The sequence below is a fragment of the Rattus norvegicus genome, chromosome 7, assembly GCF_036323735.1.
Source record: "Rattus norvegicus strain BN/NHsdMcwi chromosome 7, GRCr8, whole genome shotgun sequence".
In the NCBI taxonomy this organism is placed as follows: domain Eukaryota; kingdom Metazoa; phylum Chordata; class Mammalia; order Rodentia; family Muridae; genus Rattus; species Rattus norvegicus.
In genome coordinates this window covers 52,312,956-52,334,164 of record NC_086025.1, presented here as the reverse complement: position 1 = coordinate 52,334,164, position 21,209 = coordinate 52,312,956, and the positions used below count along the sequence as shown (strand labels likewise).

The window sequence follows — 21,209 nt, the reverse complement described above, 5'->3', positions numbered from 1 at the left end:
CTCTAAAGATTCTAGAATCATTTAGGAACCAGGCCAGAGGGCAGAGCTCCTAAAGCACTTTTTTTTTGTCTCAGGAAAAGATGGAGTTGTCAAGAGTCCCAAGGATATGTCTGACTTCTAGTCAAGAAAGAGATTGGTTACTTTTCTGGAGGGAGGGGGTGTCTTTACCCTAAACTGCCCAGCCAACTTTTACCTCCTCTTCTTATCTCCCCTCCCTCCGAAGAGGTAACTCAACTGTCAGAATGGGATCCAGGTGATAACTGTGATGATTTTGGGATACCCAAATTTAGCCAGTGGGTCAATCTAAGATCCCAAGAATTGACATAAGAAGGAAATAATGAAGGGCAGCCAAAAATAAGAATTCAATATTTATGAACATAATTATAAAAGTAAAACCTCAACACAAAAACGGAGTCAAAATTATTCTGGTGAAATGTTTGTGCTACCCTTGTGAACAGAAGAATTCCAAAAAGAAGCTGTGCCTGGCTGTGAGCAAAAACTTCTGGAAGGAGTTTGTGTCAGTGGAGACTGATGGCAATTTCAGTACTGTTGAGAGATTGGAATTTTGTAAGTTTTTATCAGTGCAAATGCCTGTGTTTTGCTGTTTGTGGTTCTCACCTCCACAACAATAGAGCTTCAATTTTTTCCTGCTTCCTCTTGAGATCATACCTGTTTCTTTGTAGATACCTCAGGGGAGGCTGTCCTGAGATCTTTGGAAAGCCAATAATTTTTGTCTCTTTGCTGTCTATTCCTCAGGAGGCACAGAGGAGCACAGACCCTCATCGGTCTCTGGCCATTAAAATCCCTTCTGTTGCCCTTTCCCTTGTCCCATATTTTGTCACATGGGACATAAATGATCATCTCTGCCTAGATTCTGTAGCCCTAGCCTTGTTTACAGTTGCTGCGCTTATGGTTTTCCTGAGCATCTGTGATCCGAATAATTCCTGCCTTCCTGAATCTCCAAGCCAGCAACCTCTACCTTCCGGACACCCCCAGACTGACTTCTTTGTCTGCTGCTCATAACAGACCATCCTTTACAATTGTTCTGTTGGGGAGACTCACGATCTCAGTCCCACTGAGTCAATCTTCTGCTCTTAAAGCTGTGTCTTGATGTGAAAGGACAGACTTTCTGAGGATGAGGGACAGACTGTGGTGAATTCGACACAAAGTCTTTTGCCCTCACTTATCCTGGTAACAGGTGGCTCAGTCAGTTGGGGTCTTCTTGAGGACACTCTCTCAGGCCTCCCTCTGACCATATGCACTCCAGTCCAGATGGTGACATGATTCCCCAGAGGACTGAATCAACTAACAAGAGATGGCAGGGCTATGCTAATTTTGCCCAAGGTCTAATACAGGCATGAATTTTTTTTTTATTTTACTTTCTAATTTTGGAGAAAGGAACAAAGCTTATGTGAAAATCATGTTCACAATGTGGCTTTGAATTCTCTCACAGGAAGTCTAAAGTTTTGTGATTAAATTAGCATTCATAAATGCCAAGGCAAGAGAGAAAATTAATCTGTCTTTACTGGTGAAATAAAAAAAGAGTTGACTTTGGACCATTGGATGCAATAGGTTATTCTCTTCTATCTGATTTCCCTTCGCATTGCTATATTAAGAAAGGACCAAATGTATTTATTTTGCTAAGATATATTAGGTGAAGATTCACCTTGGTGAGACGTGGAGGTAAGTTACTTTTGCCAAAGGTTAAAGCAACCACTTTCCACTGTATTCAGGAACTAACTGACTTTCAAATAATTATGGCTTACAAAGACTGCATTTTTGCTCCATAATTATCTCAGCTTGCCCATGTGCTTTGTGGAGCACCTATGCAAGTATGGATTAAATCCTTCATGAGCTTTAAATCTTCATTGACACTGAGTTGTTAGTTAAGAAAGCCAGAATAAAAGTGTTCAAGATAGCAACACTCACTTGGGTAAATCTTTTATTTTCTTCTTTTTTTCTTTTTTCTTCTGAGACAGGGTCTAACTATGTAACCCTGGCTGGCCTGAAACTCACTCTGAAAACCAGGCTCCCCTCAAATTCACAGAACTCGATGTCCTAAATGTTAGATTAGAGGTGCGTAACACCATGTCTGTCAACCTGTCTGAGTCTTTAAAAAAACAATATGACTCTTCTAAAGACATTTATAATGTGTACAAAGGAAGGTTTTTCCAGGTATTGAAAACATGTTTATTATGTAAAATTTTAACTAGTATTTTAAATATAAATTTTGTAAAGTCTTTAACAATATCAATTATAAACTCTTAGGGTATATGTATCTTTAGCCTATGCTAAAAGTTTCTAAACATTCTTCTCAGTAGGCATGGCATAACATGACATAATTCTGAGGTGTCCCCTGTTTTTCCTGTGTTTGCCATGTGCCTCAACTATGTTCAGTATGTTACTTTAGAGATTGAGGAGGTGAAAAGATAAGAAAGAGTAGGAGAGGGAATGGTAGATCAAGACAGAAACATTATTACCCAAATAGGATTTAATATTTGTTTTAAAAGGTAATGTGTAGATTTTTGAGCTATAGTTTCACATAAGCCTTGTTTATGCTTGAAATCTGTGATGCTTCCAGCTCCTACTTGCTGGGGATGGGGATATGTACCACCCATCCAGTTAGGCTAATTTTTTTTTTGTGGGTCGTTTTGGGAATTGAACCTATGCCCTTGTGCACTGCAAAAGTGACCTGAACAGAGGCCAAGGATTGTCTTTTTAAAGAGGAAAATCATCACTCTTCTGTAAATATAAAGGCAAATATATGTTAACATTTTAACTCAAGAATGGGAGTCCACTGGCTAGAAAAGATCTAAACCTTTCAGAGATTTTTCTTCACTGTACAAAAATATGTTTTTGCTCGTGTGTTTGATACCGTTTGAAGTGCTGTGGGCAATAAACTTATTACTGTATCTCTTCTATATATTACAGAAAAGGACAAAGAAAGATAGAGAATACTCTAACAGAAAGTTGGCATCAGTTTTCTTGTCTCCCCTCCATCTCTTTTCTTTCCTTCTTTTGCTATTTCAAACTCACTCATACTTTTTCTGATACATGCATAATCTGTAAATACTATTGTAGTATATATTACACATATGAATGAATATACAATATATATTAATATGCCATATATCCACATATGTGTATAAGATATATTACACCCATATACATATGTAATATATATTTTCTATATACATGTAACATAATAGATCATATATATGATTCAATATATCATATACATATATAATATATGCATATTCACATATATCTATCTAATACACATATGGCAAAAAAGTCCCCCCATTCACTTAATGGGAAGTAGTGCTTCAGGTGAATTCCATGGACAAAGGAATCTTTTCCCCCCTCCTCATTCAAGAGACAACCTTGTTTGTGAGCCCAGGGACAGTTTCTCTTATTTTCTTCCAATTTCTCCTTTACCTCACATCTTATTATCTCTTCAAAATCTCGTCCTGCCCCCGGGGATCTAAGCCAGGAGAGGCACCACTTTCTCTGTGTTCTATCACAACAGCCTCTCATCCTGACTTTTGCTCTAAGAGAAGCTAAAGGCAGTAGGCATAAGCTTGTTGAAGTCATGCAGTTCACCACCCCAGGAAGCCTGAAACTCCACTTCAGAACCAACCCTGAGATCAGCCTTCTCCCAGGAAGCCTTTAGTAACACGTCCTAAGAATCTGATAGCAGTATAATCCAAAACCTCTTCTTAACCTTACCCTTCATGTCTCTCTTGATGTCTGCCCTCAAGCCTCGGCATCCTTAGGTCTTTGCCTCCAGCACTTTGCTTCTGTTGGCACCTGCCCGAAGGCACGACCATCCATAGGCCTTTGCCTCTGGGTTCTTTCCTTGTCTTTTCAACACCTTTCTTTATAAAAAAAAGGATCCTAGACTTTTATAAGATGATGTTTTTGAGTTTATAGTAACGTCTGCCCTAAATACTTTGACTGATAGCTATTTCAGTCACACTGAAACCATACTGGGAATGGAAGAGTAGGAGATTATGGTCCTAAAACAATTTAACTGTTGAAAATTGTGACCCCTTATTATGTCCAATGCAGAGTGGTCAGCCTTTCAACTACATACATACGAACAACAGAAATAGACTAACCACGTCATATTTATATATGTTTGTGCATATACATTCATACATATAAATAATAATAAATGAAAAAGAGATTATTACATTGAAGGGGGGCACAGGAGGGGTTTGAAATAGAGTAGTTGCAAAGAACTGTAGGAGGAAAGGGTGTCGGGAAAGTGGTGCAATCCCACTTCAATTAACATGTTTAAAAAAAACTGTGAAAAACGACCAGTGTCTAAAAATTGTCTCAAATATATAATAAATGGATATTTAAGATGCTGTGTGATAGTTCGACCATGAAGAGCACCTTAATGCTTTCATCCTAGGAAATGTGGCCAAGAAAGTGGACAGCCACTTCATCGAGATCCAGAAATACTTGTTCTCAGTGCAATGCATTCTCCTGCTAAACCATTTGGATTTCGACTGAGAATTTTAATTCTTTCAAGTAGGGAACATTCTCCTGGGCTGGGCTATGACTTTGAACTCTCAACGAGCTACAGATTACTAGTTTTGAAGAAAACTATGTATACTTCTTCAACATGGCAATAATTTTGGTTACAATTTTGCAATAATTGACATTGGTTTCCACCGTTTATTTTTAAAGAGATGCAACTGAAATTCAAAGAGAGTCTAACTTTTTCAAGGATGCGTTAGTAAGCGTCTCCCTCAGATGATAAATGCCCTCTGTGCTTAACGTCTCTTTCCACTTCGCATCGCATCTTGCTACACTGCTATGCTTGCTTCATTGCCGCGCCACGTGTGGGCCCCATAAATTTATAAAAACCGAAATGAATTGCCATTATATCCACACCACGATGTAAGATATAGTTTTTTTTTTTAATTTTTTGCAAGCCACCTGAAAAGACTGCCGTAAGAGTTGAATACACTAATGTTACCATGACAGAACTTAAACTGCAAGGACTATGCCATTGAGAGTTAGGACGAATTCCTGATTCATGTTGTTCCCTGACCCTTGAGGGAATGAGGCTTCATATCAATATTCTATTTAGGGCTGAGCACCACTGTCGTCTACATTATCTCCCTGCAAGGGTCAAGGTAACATGAAAAAGAGGCCTCAGAAAGACTCTAAGAGCAGTGACTCTCAACCCGTGGCCTGCTACTATCCGGGTCAAAAGATCCTTTCACAGGGGTTGTATGTCATATATCCTGTATACCAAATATTTACATTATAATTTACAACAGTAGCATAATTCTGAAGTAGCAATGGAAATAATTTTATGGTCGGGGTCACCACAGCCTGAGGAATTGTATTAATGGCTTGCAGCATTAGGAAGGAGGAGAACCACTGCTCAAAGAGCCAGATCGCTGTGAGGAGGATAGCCATGAAACTGTCTTCTGGATAAGAGATGGAAAGACATCACACACACGATATCACAGCAACTGTAGCTTCCTATTATGACCTGTACCAGATCAAACCAAACAATAGTTTAATAGGGAGTTAATTTTCTTCGTAGTTGTGGTCCCTGGTTGGTTCTCCTTGCTTCCGTGGATAGCACTCATATGCAGCATTAATTGACGTCAGTGTATTATAAATAACAAAATAAGAGGACATGAAGTTAGGAGAAGGATATGGAGGTAGTCTGGGAGGGGCTTAAAGGGGAGAAAAGGAGTAGAGATGATATATATATCATTTTAATATATTTATAAATATAAACATATTAAACATTTTAATATATATTTTTAAGAATAATACATTAAAATGTTCAAATTCAAAGGATAACAAGGAGAAGGAAAAGAGTAACAGATCTTTTAGTTCTCTTTGCTTAGTATATAAAGCCGGAAATTTGTTTGTTTAGATTAAGAAGGAACAAACAACCTGATAGGTTTTTTGGTAGTTTACAGGACACATACATAGCAAAGTGTCAGTGCATTTATTAATCTGGCTACTGTCTTGTGGAGAGGACACAGAGGCTTCCGGTTTCAGCGTCAGCTCTTTATAGAACGCTTCATTCTGAACACCGAAACACAACATATCCTAGAATGTAAAGGAAAACCATGAGTTGTCTTTGACCCTATTCCAGGATAATTTGACTAGAAATTAATAACTGTCAAGGTGAGATATGTTGCTGGCACTGAGGCAGACAGATGCTTCCTCCTCAGGTTAGTGTATGGACACCACATTTGCATCTGAAGATTAAGTTACTGGCTGGATTGAGGAAAAGGATTTTCATTTGCAAAACAATGATTGCTTTTTTCTGAAGTCAGGAATTCGTTTTTTTCTGGATGTTTTAAAGTGCTGTCTTCCTCAATTGCTTAGTAACAAGCAAGACTAATGATACGGTACCAGTGACTTCATAATAAAGTACTCTGGGCTTTACACTGGGACTGATCCTTTACAAAGCATTTGAAATGAAAGTACCCCAACTCTGTGATATCGAACAAACTCCCCCCCTCCAAGAAAAGAAAGCTTCTGGGCAGCAGGGGCACACGCCCTTAATCTTAGCACTGAGTCAGAGGCAGACGGATGGCTGTGAGTTTGAGATTTTGAGGCCAGCCTGGTCTACAGAATAAGTTTCAGGTCATCCAGGGCTACATAAAGAAACCCTGTCTTGGGGAAATGAAAAAACAAAACAAAACAAAACAAAACAAAACAAAACCAAAAACCAACCAAAAACAAACAAAACAAAACCCAATTACATATAGCATTTGCCTAATGTCAAAGGTATCAACATTAAGTATTTTATTTTTTGAAGGGGGATGTCCAAGCACACATGTTGAATCAGAGGGCAAATCAAGAGAGTTTATTCTTTTCTTCCACCATGTGTGTCCCTGAGTTCCAAGGCAGGCTGCCAGGGTTGGCAGAAATCACCTTTGCCCACTGAGACATCTCATAGGCCCCTGGATTTCCATTTTTGAAGATAAAAAATATAGGTGTTAAATTTCATGATCGAAATTTATATTTAACGATATCATTTTCTCCTTAATTAATCCTCACCATCCTACCTATAACCAAATATACATAGAGACACATACACATAGAGAGATACCATTCACACACACTACAAACACCACAGAAACATATATCACACACATAAACCACACAAACACATACACACATCACACACACAAACCACACAAACACACACAGCACAAACACAGCACAAACACACAAACACACAAACCACACAAACACATACACATCACAGATACAAACTGCACATACATACAGACATCACATATGCAAACCACACAAACACACACACAAACCACACAAATACACTCAGCACAAACACACCTCCCTCCACCCCCACACTGACACACACACACACACACACACACACACACACACACACACACAGTATTTGCAGTCTTTTGAGAAGAATTATGTGGGCTTTTTTTTTCTAACTTTTAATCCTACTCATACTATGAATGCATGCCTTCACAGTTTTAGGTGAGTCCCAAATGTGTGTTCTGCTTGTACCCCTAACTCTTAATGCACTGTGTACTTTTTACCAAACACTTCAACAGCAACTACTGGCTCATCGTCACCTGCTCTTACCCAGTCATCACAGTAGTGTAGTATGTTATCCAGCGCTAGGTTCTCAGTACCCACGGTGTTGGGGGCAACTTTGGGCTAAGGTAGCAGTTCTGCTTCACATTGTGTCCCTGGAGAGCACAGTGATAAGATAATCCTCAAGTCAAGCTTCTTAGTATCCCACTTCTGAGTATCGCACTTGGACGGGGCCCTGGAAAATTCAGTATAGATTTCGTGGGAAAGGGGGCATTGCAGACATTGGTGAGCTTGCATCTCAGCTCTTAGTATTAAATGACATTAGGAAGTTGGTTGGCTGACTTTTCTTTTGTAAAGTGCAGCTAGTAAAATGTCCTTCTGAGAGTGATATGCAGATCATGTTAGAGATACAAGGGTTCCAATGGTGTGCATTTCAATGATGTTAGTGGGCTCCTTGCTTTCCTGTAATTCAGAGAATGGGAGTAACTTGGAACACTATCTAGGTGGATATTCCAAGAGACATGTAGGGTGGAAATCCGGAACATGCGTGTTACTGCTAAAAGATTCCCTCTTTGTAATGCTTTACAACTCACTAGAGATTTCAATATGTTGCTTTGCTTTATTCTCATGAAATCTTTGTGGTAGGGCAGGGCCAGAAGTTTCTGAATGCATTACTTAGATGGCATTTAGTCCACGTGAGGAAATTGACAGTCATAGAAGGTGCAAGAGACCAACATTACCTCAGAGACAGGTCTGGAAACCAAGATTAAAGCTAGGCCTCTGTTTTCAATCCTGTGCTTATTGGGGAATTCTCTTAAAAAGGGGACTTGCTGGTTCTCTGAGGTCCGAGACACTCGTATCTACTTGAATCTTCATTTCCATTCCTTTGAAGAGTCTGTGAGACTTGTGTCTGAAATAGAAATGGATACCCTTTAGTGTACAACTGAAAAATATATTCTGGTGATATTTTTTGTATATATGGCAATTTATGCTGAATGATTTGTTGTGTCATTAAACCAAATCTCCTTTCCACATTTTCAATTTCCATTTACATTTCCTGTTAAGATTTTTATACCAGTCTCATCATCTAATGAATTGAATTTGCATTTATTTCACTTCAGTGAGGGTGAAAGAATTTTCTACTCTAAGTAATTTAACTGAATAAGTTTACAGAAATTGAATTCTGGTGTAATTCATTTTAATGGTACTGGCCATGCAAAGTAAACAGTAAAAAACAAGAGGATTTTTTCTTTCTTTTTTTTTAAAATTTATTTAATACTTAATAATAATTCTTTGGTTTCCGGGCAAACATCCCCCTCCCCCTTCCCCTTCCTTATGGGTGTTCCCCTCCCAACCCTCCCCCCATTGCCGCCCTCCCCCCAACAGTCTAGTTCACTGGGGGTTCAGTCTTAGCAGGACCCAGGGCTTCCCCTTCCTCTGGTGCTCTTACTAGGATATTCATTGCTACCTATGAGGTCAGAGTCCAGGGTCAGTCCATGTATAGTCTTTAGGTAGTGGCTTAGTCCCTGGAAGCTCTGGTTGCTTGGCATTGTTGTACATATGGGGTCTCGAGCCCCTTCAAGCTCTTCCAGTTCTTTCTCTGATTCCTTCAACGGGGGTCCTATTCTCAATTCAGTGGTTTGCTGCTGGCATTCGCCTCTGTATTTGCTGTATTCTGGCTGTGTCTCTCAGGAGCGATCTACATCCGGCTCCTGTCGGTCTGCACTTCTTTGCTTCATCCATCTTGTCTAATTGGGTGGCTGTATATGTATGGGCCACATGTGGGGAGGATTTTTTTTCTTTAACTTGTCATTGAGACAACTTTAAAGTATTGTAAATATTTTAAAGAGTAATAGTATGTATATTAAAAGTATAATTTAGATGAGAAATTATAGATTTTGGCTATTATTATATGTACCATAAATACTTTATAAGAATCTGTTAGTGTGATGTATCTTTCTATCTATCTATGTATCTATCTATCATCTATCTATCTATCTATCTATCTATCATTTATTTATCTTTGAGTATTGTTGTGCATATATTTGTGTATACACACATTACACAAAGTTGTATATATACATATATTATACTAACAGATTTTCTAAAAGTGTTCATACATATATATATGTATGTATACATATACATATACATAAAGCTTCATAGATATAAGGATATGCTTTAAAAATGAAGGTACAGGAAGGCATTCATATACACAGCATCTCCACTATTTTCTTCTAGGGAAATAGGCCTAGCCATGAACTTTGAGGATTGTATTTAGGTCCAGCTGGAGCCATGATGTAACACATTCCCCTCTAACCTCATTGATACCCAGTATCTCTCCTTCTAGCCTTTGGTTTCCTAAATTAGCATCCATGCACATCTTGGTTAGAGACTTTTCCCAGTGTCTTTGCTAATTAAATGGAAGGCAACATTTCCCAATGGCTGCTAATGGAGCCAAAGATCATTTACTCTATTTGGAAGAAGCCAATGGATGTCTGAGAAAGCACACAATTTCTTTGCATCTGCCAAGCTTTTATTTGGTCATCAATGTGTAAGATGTCAGCTAGTGGGTTTCTGTAGGAGGAAGTAAGCCTTCCTAATCTCTATGAAACCCAGAAATCGCTGCTCCACAGTTCCAATTTAAGGGCTGATTTTTATGCTAGGAAACCAGAGTGTATACATTTAAAGTAGTAAGATCTCTGCAGATTCAACAGAATACTAAATGAGACAGAAATGCTCTCACTGCACAACATAATGAATCAGAAACATGAGAAACATAAAAATTTTAAAAAACATAAGCCTAAATGTCAGGTTGCAGAACAACAAGAAGCCAATTTTTTTTTACTATGTTTGATGGAAAATGTTAAAGCAAAATATTGGGCTTTCCTTGTAGAAACCAAGAGTTAGACACACTCATTTTTCCCCTGTATATTATTAAAATAAACTTTAAAGTAAAGTTTTAAATTTTAATTCTTTGCTCTACAACAAAGAATTTATATATGATTGTGAACCATTAGATGCTCAGCTCATGTAGCAATGTCAATAGCTCTGGATTTTAGTCTCATTCTTAGGTCATTTAAGTAAATTTATAATGTTATTACAAAGCCGCTCAAATAAGCAAACTAATGTGAATTATAGATGAAATAGGGACAGGGAAAACTGGGAGCCACTTTGTATAAGATCATGATTTTATATCAATAAGATCTGAAAAGCAAGCAATGAAAATTTTTATCACTGTGGCTTTGGGATCAGGGATAAATCTGGTTAAATGAGCTTGATTAAAAAATAGCTCATGGCTCTAGATGATCAGTGCAGCTCAGCTACAGGAAATAGAAGTTTGGAATCATAACTGATACTCTTCTAGCACAAAATACAAACTATAAGGGCTTTTCTCAGATTATCGATTAATTCAACTTTTTACATTGTGATGATTTTAGGGGCATCTGTATTGGGGTTAGTAACCCCAGCCCTTGTGTACATTTCTGACAACTACCATAAAGAAATACTATCAGCCAGACGCATCAATAGAAATGTACTCCCTATCAGCTCTACTGGTAGATAATAATGAGACGTTTGCATGGTTAGTTCCCTCTGGAAGCTGTAAGGGAAAATTGCATGCTGGCTTCTCTTCTACCTTCTGGTGGCTTCCAGCAATTGTTATTGTTCCTTGGTTTATAGCCGCGTGGCTCTCTTCTTGCTTCTGTTTTCTTGAGACCCCTCACCTGTGTAAGCAAGCTTTTCACTGCTGAGACAAAAGGCCTAGAAAAACAGTTGAGAGGAGAAAGAGTTTATGTTGGCTCATTGTTTCTCCAGTTCCAGCCCATGTTAATCTAGCTCCCTTGCTTTTAGGTTTGTGGCAAAGCAGAATCTGAGGGTAGAACGCCATGATGGAGGGAAGGAAGCTCCTCCTCACATGGCAACCAGGAAACAGGAAGCCAGAGCTAGAACCCAGGGATGGGAGATTACACATAATGGACAGATTGTATTGTACTTCCTACAAGTAGGTCCTATCTCATCAGCTATGAGTTTATTGATGGAATAATTGAATGGATGCACCTCTTGAGGGACTATTCGCATCTAACCTCAAATGCTCCACTTCTGTCCCCTTCCCCCCACCCCCAGAGGCTCATATCTGTTCTGGAATACAAATGTATTCAGTTTATCTCCAATTTCCACAGCCTTGACAGTACCAGCCTTAATTCAAAAGTACAAGGTCAAAATTTCCCTCTGACACTCAAGGAAATCTTTCAGCTAAGCAAAACTCAAAAGACAAATCAGATTTTGAGTACACAATGATACAGGATAGACATTTCAATTTTCAGTGAAACAGCTAAGGTGGTAGAGGGAAGGCTAGGATCAAAACCCAACAGAGCAAACATGAGATCACGTGGTTCTGTTATGTGACTGGGCTTGTGGTCATGTGTTATAAGCTCCAAGGGGGCTTGGCAAGTCCTTGTCTGGTGGCTATACAAGATGCATTCCACATGGTTTCATTCCTGGGTTGAGTCTGTCTGCTGTCTTTAGCTTTTCTTGACAAATGGTCCTTGTTAATAGATGTTCTTGACTTCTTAGATCTCTACTTTGAACTTCACTCACCTGCTTCGTGAATTACCTACCTTGTCAGGATTTTATGTGGAGAATCCGACTTCATCAAACATTTTCTGATCTCTCAGATGTGGACAACACTAAGGTCTGCCAACTGCCTGAGTAACTTGGATCATGACTGTGTTGGCCTTTGCATTTGTACCTCAATGGCTGGCTAACCATCAGGAAAACACATTAGTAGGCATGCATAGGCAATCAGGGTACCCCAGTGTTCTCTTAAAATAAAGTAGCCTTTCGAATAAGTTAAAACATTTACAACCCTAAACCTGTTGTGGATGAGGTCCAGCCAATTCCTGAGAGACGCACCAGGAATCTTCCCTATTAATTTTGTGTGACATATTCTGCATTATGGCAACACCAAATATCTTTAGTAACTTCATTTTCCTTAGCCCTAAATTTAATCATAAGTTTATTTTGCAAAAAGTGCAAGTTCGTCAAATATGTTTCTTTATTCCTGCTTCTTGTAATCAATCTTATTAAAAAAACAGTTATTAATCCTGTACCACAGCTAGGATGTTATGCTGCCTTGAAATTTCTTCCCCTGTATTAATTAGATTTGCCCTTTTGAAGCCCAGCCTTATAGTCTCAGTGCACGGACGAAATCCCTGCAAAGGTAAGTTATTTGTAAGAACGTAGTATGGTTGCCTCTAGTCTGGTTCTTAGGGGATTCCTCGCTCCCATCTGTGATTCCTGGAGCTTAGTCATTAGTGTGCACATTCCTATCAGTGTTCTGTTCTACTGAGCTTGCACTGAAATGTCTGTTAAGCTCGGTTTACTGGTCTCTAGGCTCTCTCTAGCCCGCTTCTCTAAACTTTTCCAAATTCCTCCCATAAGTCACTTCCAAGGCTTCTGAACCACATGGTCAAGTAGAATAACTAACATCCAAGTCTCTCTACTCCTAGTAGCAAAATCTGTGTTGGTCGGGGTTCTGTATGTATGTGCGTATATTATGAAAGAGCTTACACCATCTAAGGCTGTATCTTCACACAGTGAATATCTATAGGCTGAAGGGCCAGATCCATCTGTAGCCCTTCCACTGCTCGGAATAAGAAGATGGAAACCTCAGAACAAGGAGGAGCGATGATTCAGCCCCAGTAGGAGGCTGGAGGCTTAGGGGTGTTCCAGAGAGTAGCTGGGGTTGGGCCACACTGTGAAGCTGAAGAATCGGAGTCTGGCACTGTTTCTGTTTTTGTTGTGTTGTGTTTGTGCCAAATTGCTAATGGTATTGCAACCCAACAAGGAAAATATTAAAAAGATTAATCTAAAAAATAATTTTTCAAATATTCAATTCTTCTGACTATACAAAGACTTTCTCCGCTATCCATGAGAAACAGAGGTTTGACCTGAAATAGTTCATGCAACCAGGACATGCAGCAATAGTCCTATCATGTGGACTCCAAAGCTGAGTGCGTGGCAGAAATCACCGGTAACAACCACAGGAAGAAATACACTCATTTGGAGAGCAGTTGAACTTTCACATGCCCAGACCTTCCTCCTTTGCTTTTGCCCACAGGTACTGGTAGACTCTTGGATAGTGTTTCTCACATTTAAGAATGTTATTTTTCAGCTGCAGGTGCTGTCCCACATGCCAATCATGTCTAGTAACACCCTCACGGACATGTAAGTGATCTTTATGAGTCTCTTTGGTATCTTTTTCAACAAGTTGACAATCAAGATTCCCACTGGTCTCCCTCTTCACTGTCTTGAATGAATATACCTAAAATACAGTGACTTCATCTTGGTATCTTTAGCCAAATCATATGCAAAAAATCCTTTCCCAAATTAGCTCATGTTCACAAATGCTGGGGCTGAAGAATGGGGCATATTGTTTTTGTGAAGCCAGTAGTCAACCCACTACACTGCTGTGTGTCCTAGTTGCATGAATTCTTGCAGACCCAACTTTTGTTTCCCATGGGTAGCAAAGAAAGTCTTCATATAGTCAGAAGAAGTAAATATTAGGAAGATGATCTGTCACTCACACAACACCCAGAGGGAGCCAGGCTCCCAGGTGCTCTGAAATACCAAGGATCACAGGAGAGGTCACAACATCTACACCAACACCCAGAGGAACTGGGTCCCCCAGGATCCAGGGATGCAGGATGCAGGATGCAGGATTCACTCTTACAACTCCCAGAGGCAGCCTGACTCCCATGTGCTCTGAAATGCCCAGGATCATAGGATCACAGAGAAAGCTCAATTCCCAGGAGATCAGATACAATCAGGAATAGTGGAGCTCTGACACTCAAGATCACAGTTAAGGTCACAGCATCTTTTCCAACACCCAGAATAACTGGGACCCCCACAGTAACCAGGCTAACACAAACCCCTCAGCCAGCCAGAGACATAGGTTCCTTCCAGTTTGCACCAGTGCCCAGAGCAAACCCAGGGCTCTGGCTGCCCACTCGGTACTTCTAAAACACCCTGAGAAAGCTTGACTCCCAGGAGCTCTGAAACACCCAGGATCTCAGGATCATAGGATCCCAGAATCACAGGATGACAGAGACAGCTGCAGTCTAAGGAGTTCTGACACAATCAAGATCTTAGGAGGGATAGGCTCCAGTCAAAGACAGCAAGGGCAGGGAGCCCTAGAAATAACCAGATGTCAAGAGGCAAGTAAAAGAACATAAACAACAGAAACCAAGGCTACTTGGCATCATCAGAACCCAGTTCTCCCACCACAGCAAGTCCTGGATACCCCATCACACCAAAAAAACAAGATTTGGATTTAAGATCACACTTCATGATGATGATAGAGGACTTTAGGAAGGACATAAATAACTCCCTTAAAGAAATACAGGAGAACACAGGTAAACAAGTAGAAGCCCTTAAAGAGGAAACACAAAAAGTCATTTGAAAATTACAGAAAAACACAAACAAACACCCAGGATCTAAAAATGGAAATAGAACCAATAAAGAAATCACAAAGGGAGACAACCCTGGAGATAGAAAACCTAGGAAAGAGGTCAGGAGTCAGAGATGCAAGCATCACCAACGATATAAGAGATAGAAGAGAGAACCTCAGGGGCAAAAGATACCATAGGAAACATTTACAGAACAGTCAAAGAAAATGCAAAATGCAAAAAGCTCCTAGCCCAAAAAATACAGGAAATCCAGGACACAATGAGAAGATCAAACCTAAGGATAATACTTATAGAAAAATTATAGAAGAAAACTTCCTTAACCTAAAGAAAGAGATGCCCATGAACATACAAGAAGCCTACAGAACTACAAATAGATTGGAGAGAAATTCCTCCCGTCACATAACAGTTAAAACACCAAATGTGCAAAACAAAGAAAGAATATTAAAAGCAGTAAGGGAAAAAGGTCAAGTAACATATAAAGACAGACATATTAGAATTACACCAGACTTCTCACCAGAGACTATGAAAGCCAGAAGATCCTGGGCAGATGTCATACAGACCCTAAGAGAACACAAATGCCAGCCCAGGCTACTGTATCCAGCAAAACTCTCAATTAACATAGATGGAGAAACCAAGATATTCCATGACAAAACCAAATTTAGACATCTTCCCACAAATCCAGCCCTACAAAAGATAATAGAAAACTCCAACACAAGGAGGGAAACTACACCCTAGAAAAAGTAAGAAAGCAATCTTTCAACAAACCTAAAATAAGATAGCCACACAAACATAATTCCACCTCTAACAGCAAAAATAACAGGAAGCAACAGTCACTTTTCCTTAATACTTCTCAACATCAATGGACTCAATCCCCGAATAAAAAGACAGACTAACAGACTGGACATGTAAACAGGACCCAGCGTTTGGCTTGGAATATTTTTTATCATCCTTTCACTCCATTCACATCCATTCACAGCCAATCATTGGACTGAGAATGGGGTCTCCAATGGAGGAGTTAGAGAAAGGACTGATGGAGCTGAAAAAGTTTGCAACCCCCAGGAAGAACAACAATATCAACCAACCAGACTCCCCAGAGCTCCCAGGGACTAAACCACCCAACCAAAGAGTACACATGGAGGGACTCATGGCTCCAGCCACAGATGTAGCAGAGGATGACCTTATTGGACATCAAAGGGAGGAGAGGCCCTTGGTCCTGGGAAGGATTGATGACCCAGTGTAGGGGAATGTCAGGGTGGGGAGGCGGGATTGGGTGGGTGGGGGAGCACCCTCATAGAAGCAGGGGGAGTAGGGATGGGATAGGGGGTTTCTAGAGGAAACAGGGAAAGGGGATAACATTTGAAAAGTTAAAAAATAAAATAGCCAGACATATCATGCCAGGCTACCATAGTCCCACAAGAAGAGGTTTATTGGGGTGAGGTGGGGAAGAGAAGAAAGAGAAAGAAGGAGAAGTAGGGGGAGGTGTCGTGACTTTGCCTTTTATCTGGTTTGTGAGGTAATCACATGCACCACTGTGCACAGGTGAGGCGCACAGGTGAGGCGCACAGGTGAGGCGCACAGGTGAGGCGGTTGCCGTGGCAACAGACACAAGTGGGTCCTTGTTGCTTAGGGATGACATCATCACTGGATTCAGAGGCTGACTGTAAACTACTTCTGATGCCAACAGACACAACAGGACTAGGTGGGACTATTGCTGTGACGAAGCCCGAGCAAAATAACAAAACGGAAACAGAAACAAAGCAAACAAAAGTGACTGCCTTGACCAGCATCTGTAGACCATGCCCGGCACTGCTAGAGGCCAGCTCAGAACTGCTGTTTTCATGCAGTCAAACTGACGGATTTCAATCTCATGGCTTCCCTGTTAGTACACCGTCCCACTTCTACCTTGACATTGAGTTGATGCATTCGGTGTGGGCCTGCTGAGATGCTCTACCTGATGTTGAAAATATCAACAGGACACAACAGGGTGGTCAGTCGATTAACTTAGGACAGGTGATGGGGACAGTGTTCCTTGAGCAGGAGGCTGCAGAGAGGAAAGGCATATCATGGGGTATATTCTTCAGCAAACCTCTTCCAAGCCTCTGGTTTCCAGACACTTCCTTTCTCAGTTTTAAATGTTGTTAGGGAGTTTTTCTTCTTGAAGATTTTGCCTGAGCATTCCCCTTCATGTAGAAAACCTCACAAAGACATCCATGACCCAAACGTAGTGTCTAATGTTATTGCTGGGACCCTTGGCGGGTATACCACAAAGGAAGTTCCTGAAGACAGAGTAGGGTACAGGGGAAGTTCTTTTCTCATGTTAATGTCTCTGACCTCTGTTCTTAGTGTGACATTATCTGCCTCATTCTGGTCTTCTTTCTACTCAGTCCAGGATATTCACTGGTTCCTCTGTCCAACTTTCCGGCCTGCACTATTTTCATATTCTGGAATCTTGCCCACGCTTCAAACTCCCGTGGAAAGGTAACTCCTCTCTCTCACTTAGAGATCATTTAATGATTTCTACTAGTGATATTTCATTTACATTTGTTTGATGCTGTTTAATCAGGAGATATAATACAATACTCTATATTATTGAAACCCTAAGTTTCTATATCAGTTTCACTGTATGTATTTTTTTTCCTGGCACTATTGTGGGGGTGGTCGTGGTGGTGGTGACCGAGGACAGAGCCTAGTAAATGCTCGGTAAGTGTGCTAGCACCAAGCTAGCGAACAAGCTGCTAGCTGTGCTCTAATCTGTTGCCCTGTTTTGGCTTTTAGCTTGACTTCTCCTTGAGTGTGGCTTGCTGCTGGATGTTCTGCTCCTTAGACATGCATGTGTCAGAGATAGCTCAGTAGAGTTTGCAAAACCCCTTATATTTTTATCTTTGGTGTTCATGACCCTTGCGTTTTTATAGAAAGTATATTGACTATCCTTGATATATCGTGAAAAAAATTCCAAGTTATTGGTAGATTTGATTTTTAGGTAAGTCAGATACTAGCAGTTGAATTTTCTAAGTAACAGATTTTAAAAAAAATATTACTGGTAGGTTTTGTAACTTGTAATTGGGCGTTTAGTTGTGACTGGATTGTTCTTGTGACAGGCTGTTATTCTTTACAGTTCTGGAGAACAGGAAGTGCAAAATCCAGGCACTGACTTCCGGCTCACTGTGGCCATTTTGTCTGCTCTGACATAGTAGCAGACAATGAAAGTCAGTTATAAAGACCCCATTAACAAGGATGGAGTGCTTCAGCCTAATCCCTTCTTACAGTTTTGGCTCTATTTTAATGCATATCAGTGCATGTTAAGTATACAAAATAATGAGTTTCACTGTGATACTTGAGACACACATATACTGTGATTTGATCAAATTAGCCACTGTTACCTACTATTGTTCCCTTTCCCACTTCCTAAACGTCTTCAGGTTTTAGATCTCCCACCTTTGGGCTAGATTCCATCTATGAGAAAAGACATGCAACATTTTTATGTCTGAAACAGGTTACTTTGCTTAACACAACAATCTGCAATTGTATCCATTCTTTTTCTTTCTGGCACATGATTCGATTTCACTGTTTTTAAGCCTGAATAACCGTTTTGTGTTTTCTCATGTTCTTCATTCATTGGCTGATGGACAACTGGGTTGGTCCCGTAACGTGGATATTTTGAGAAGTGCTATAGAAGTTTGGGTCTTCGGGGTTCTCCATTGTCAGTCATTTTTGTTTCCTTTCCAGCATTTGGTCAGGAGTGAGATAGCTGGATCTCCATGGGATATTTTTTGTATGGTTCTCCTTGAAGCTTTACTGTGAAAGTGGCTTATAGGTAAGGCCATCTCTACAAATGCTTTACCTGTATTTTATTTTTAAAATTTATGACCATTGATTATTTTGTTTCTGAAGCTTTTAGCCAATAGAACAAAACAGGCCTGTGAAATGAGGCATAAAAATGATATGATAGACAGCAAAATTATAATTATTTGCAGAAGATATGATTGTTTACTTGGAAACAAAACAATCTATCCAGTTTATTTGTGAAAATAAGTTGAAGAGCTATTACTAACCGGGAGTTCTGCAAGGTAAAGATAAATAAACAATATTTCTGCAATGTGCCTTTTGGGGAAGAAAGTGGTGTGTGTGTGTGTGTGTGTGTGTGTGTGTGTGTGTGTGTGTGTACGAGTGCATGTGCGTGTGTGTGTGAGTATACGTATGTGTGAGTGTGCGTGTGTGTACGTGTGTGCGTGTGTGTGATCTAATAGCACTAGGGACAGAAATAGAATATGCTTGAGAATAAGTTTGCCAAGGAATTCCCAGAGTTATATAAAGAAATAAAATGAAAAATTACTGAAAAAACATGGCAGAAGTTTAAATATGCACAAAAACCATGTATCAAGCTTCTGGAGACACCTTAATAGTTTAAAATAAGGTAATAATTATAAGAAAAGCTCAAATAAAAGTCCGGTGTTTATTTTTTGGCATCAACAAATCTAAAATTCATATAGGAGACAAGAGGCCCACTATTGAAGAAGGGAATTCTATAAAAATGTATCACACGGCAATATATAAAATGATGCAGTAGAGGTGTGAGGATAGGGCTTTATATAGGTATTGTGTAGGAATAGTGGATCTACGTCTATACCAAGATAGACAGAGGGAAGTGTTCAGAAATAGACCAAAGAATAGAGAATCATTAACAGGGCACTATTGTTGAATGGACAAGCAAAGGGTTGATTATTTTATAAATGGTAGTAGGATGAGATTTTTTTTAAAAAAGATGGTTACCAGAACACCATATGTTATATTTTCTACTGTTAGTGGCAAAACCCCCAGTTCCTATTTTATTATCTCTCTCTGTGAATCAGGAATTTGTGAGGGAGCCCAGATGGTTGGGTCTGGCTAACACTCTCTCAAGCAGTTGCAGTCAAATGCTGGTGGCTGTAGCTGAGACTGCAGGACACCAGAGCATCTGGCTCTGTTCTGCAGGATCCCTGAACATCTTTATTGGGTTCCTCCCATAGGTTGCTTAGGGCTTCCTCCCACCATGGGGTCCTCGGTGAGTCACATTTCTTATGTGACCACTGAAAACTTCAAAAGCCAATATTTCAGCCAGCAAAACAGAAGTTAAGATGCCTCCTATTCCTGAGCTTTCGACATAGGATCATTTCTGTCACGTGCAGAAATACATCCCCCCCAGATAGATAAGGTAAGGGGTGCCGGCCCATTTTGCATATGAGAGCACTGTCATCATCAAGAGGTGAATATGGAAGGGGAGAAACCATTTGGCTGACTCTCCTTTCTTCTGCTTAACAATAACAGAGACTAGGTAACATACAAGACACTTTGTTTTGGCTGAAGGTTATGAAAGCTGAAAAGTTCAAGGTTGGGCAACCGTGAAGGTGATGAAGGCATCATGCTGCTTAATATGCCAGAAATGAGAGGGCAAGTAGGAGTATGAATAGAGTGAAAGTACAAATGGGGTGGGCGCGGGAGTTTTCTAAGGGCTCACTCTCAGGATGCACACTAATCCTTTCCAAAGGCAGAACCCTCACAATACAACAGCTCTTTTTTTTTTTTTTTTTTTTTATTAACTTGAGTATTTCTTATATACATTTCGAGTGTTATTCCCTTTCCCGGTATCCGGGCAAACATCCCCCTCCCCCCTACCCTTCCTTATGGGTGTTCCCCTCCCAACCCTCTCCCCATTGCTGCCCTCCCCCCACCAGTCTAGTTCACTGGGGGTTCAGTCTTAGCAGGACCCAGGGCTTCCCCTTCCACTGGTGCTCTTACTAGGCTATTCATTGCTACCTATGAGGTCAGAGTCCAGGGTCAGTCCATGTATAGTCTTTAGGTAGTGGCTTAGTCCCTGGAAGCTCTGGTTGCTTGGCATTGTTGTACATATGGGGTCTCGAGCCCCTTCAAGCTCTTCCAGTTCTTTCTCTGATTCCTTCAACGGGGGTCCTATTCTCAGTTCAGTGGTTTGCTGCTGGCATTCGCCTCTATATTTGCTGTATTCTGGCTGTGTCTCTCAGGAGCGATCTACATCCGGCTCCTGTCGGTCTGCACTTCTTTGCTTCATCCATCTTGTCTAATTGGGTGGCTGTATATGTATGGGCCACATGTGGGGCAGGCTCTGAATGGGTGTTCCTTCAGTCTCTGTTTTAATCTTTGCCTCTCCCTTCCCTGCCA

General features: G+C 40.3%; 1 long non-coding RNA gene across 1 annotated transcript; it reads right to left on the bottom strand.

Annotated features, from left to right (window-relative positions):
- Nucleotides 1-404: 404 nt before the first annotated feature.
- On the bottom strand, nt 405-20,638 carry LOC120093590 (uncharacterized). The gene is made up of 3 exons (XR_005486943.2): nt 11,204-20,638; nt 8,307-8,476; nt 405-7,801 (listed from the first exon to the last, which is right to left on the bottom strand). It is a non-coding gene; the product is annotated as an uncharacterized LOC120093590 (long non-coding RNA).
- Between the last annotated feature and the right edge of the window lie 571 nt (nt 20,639-21,209).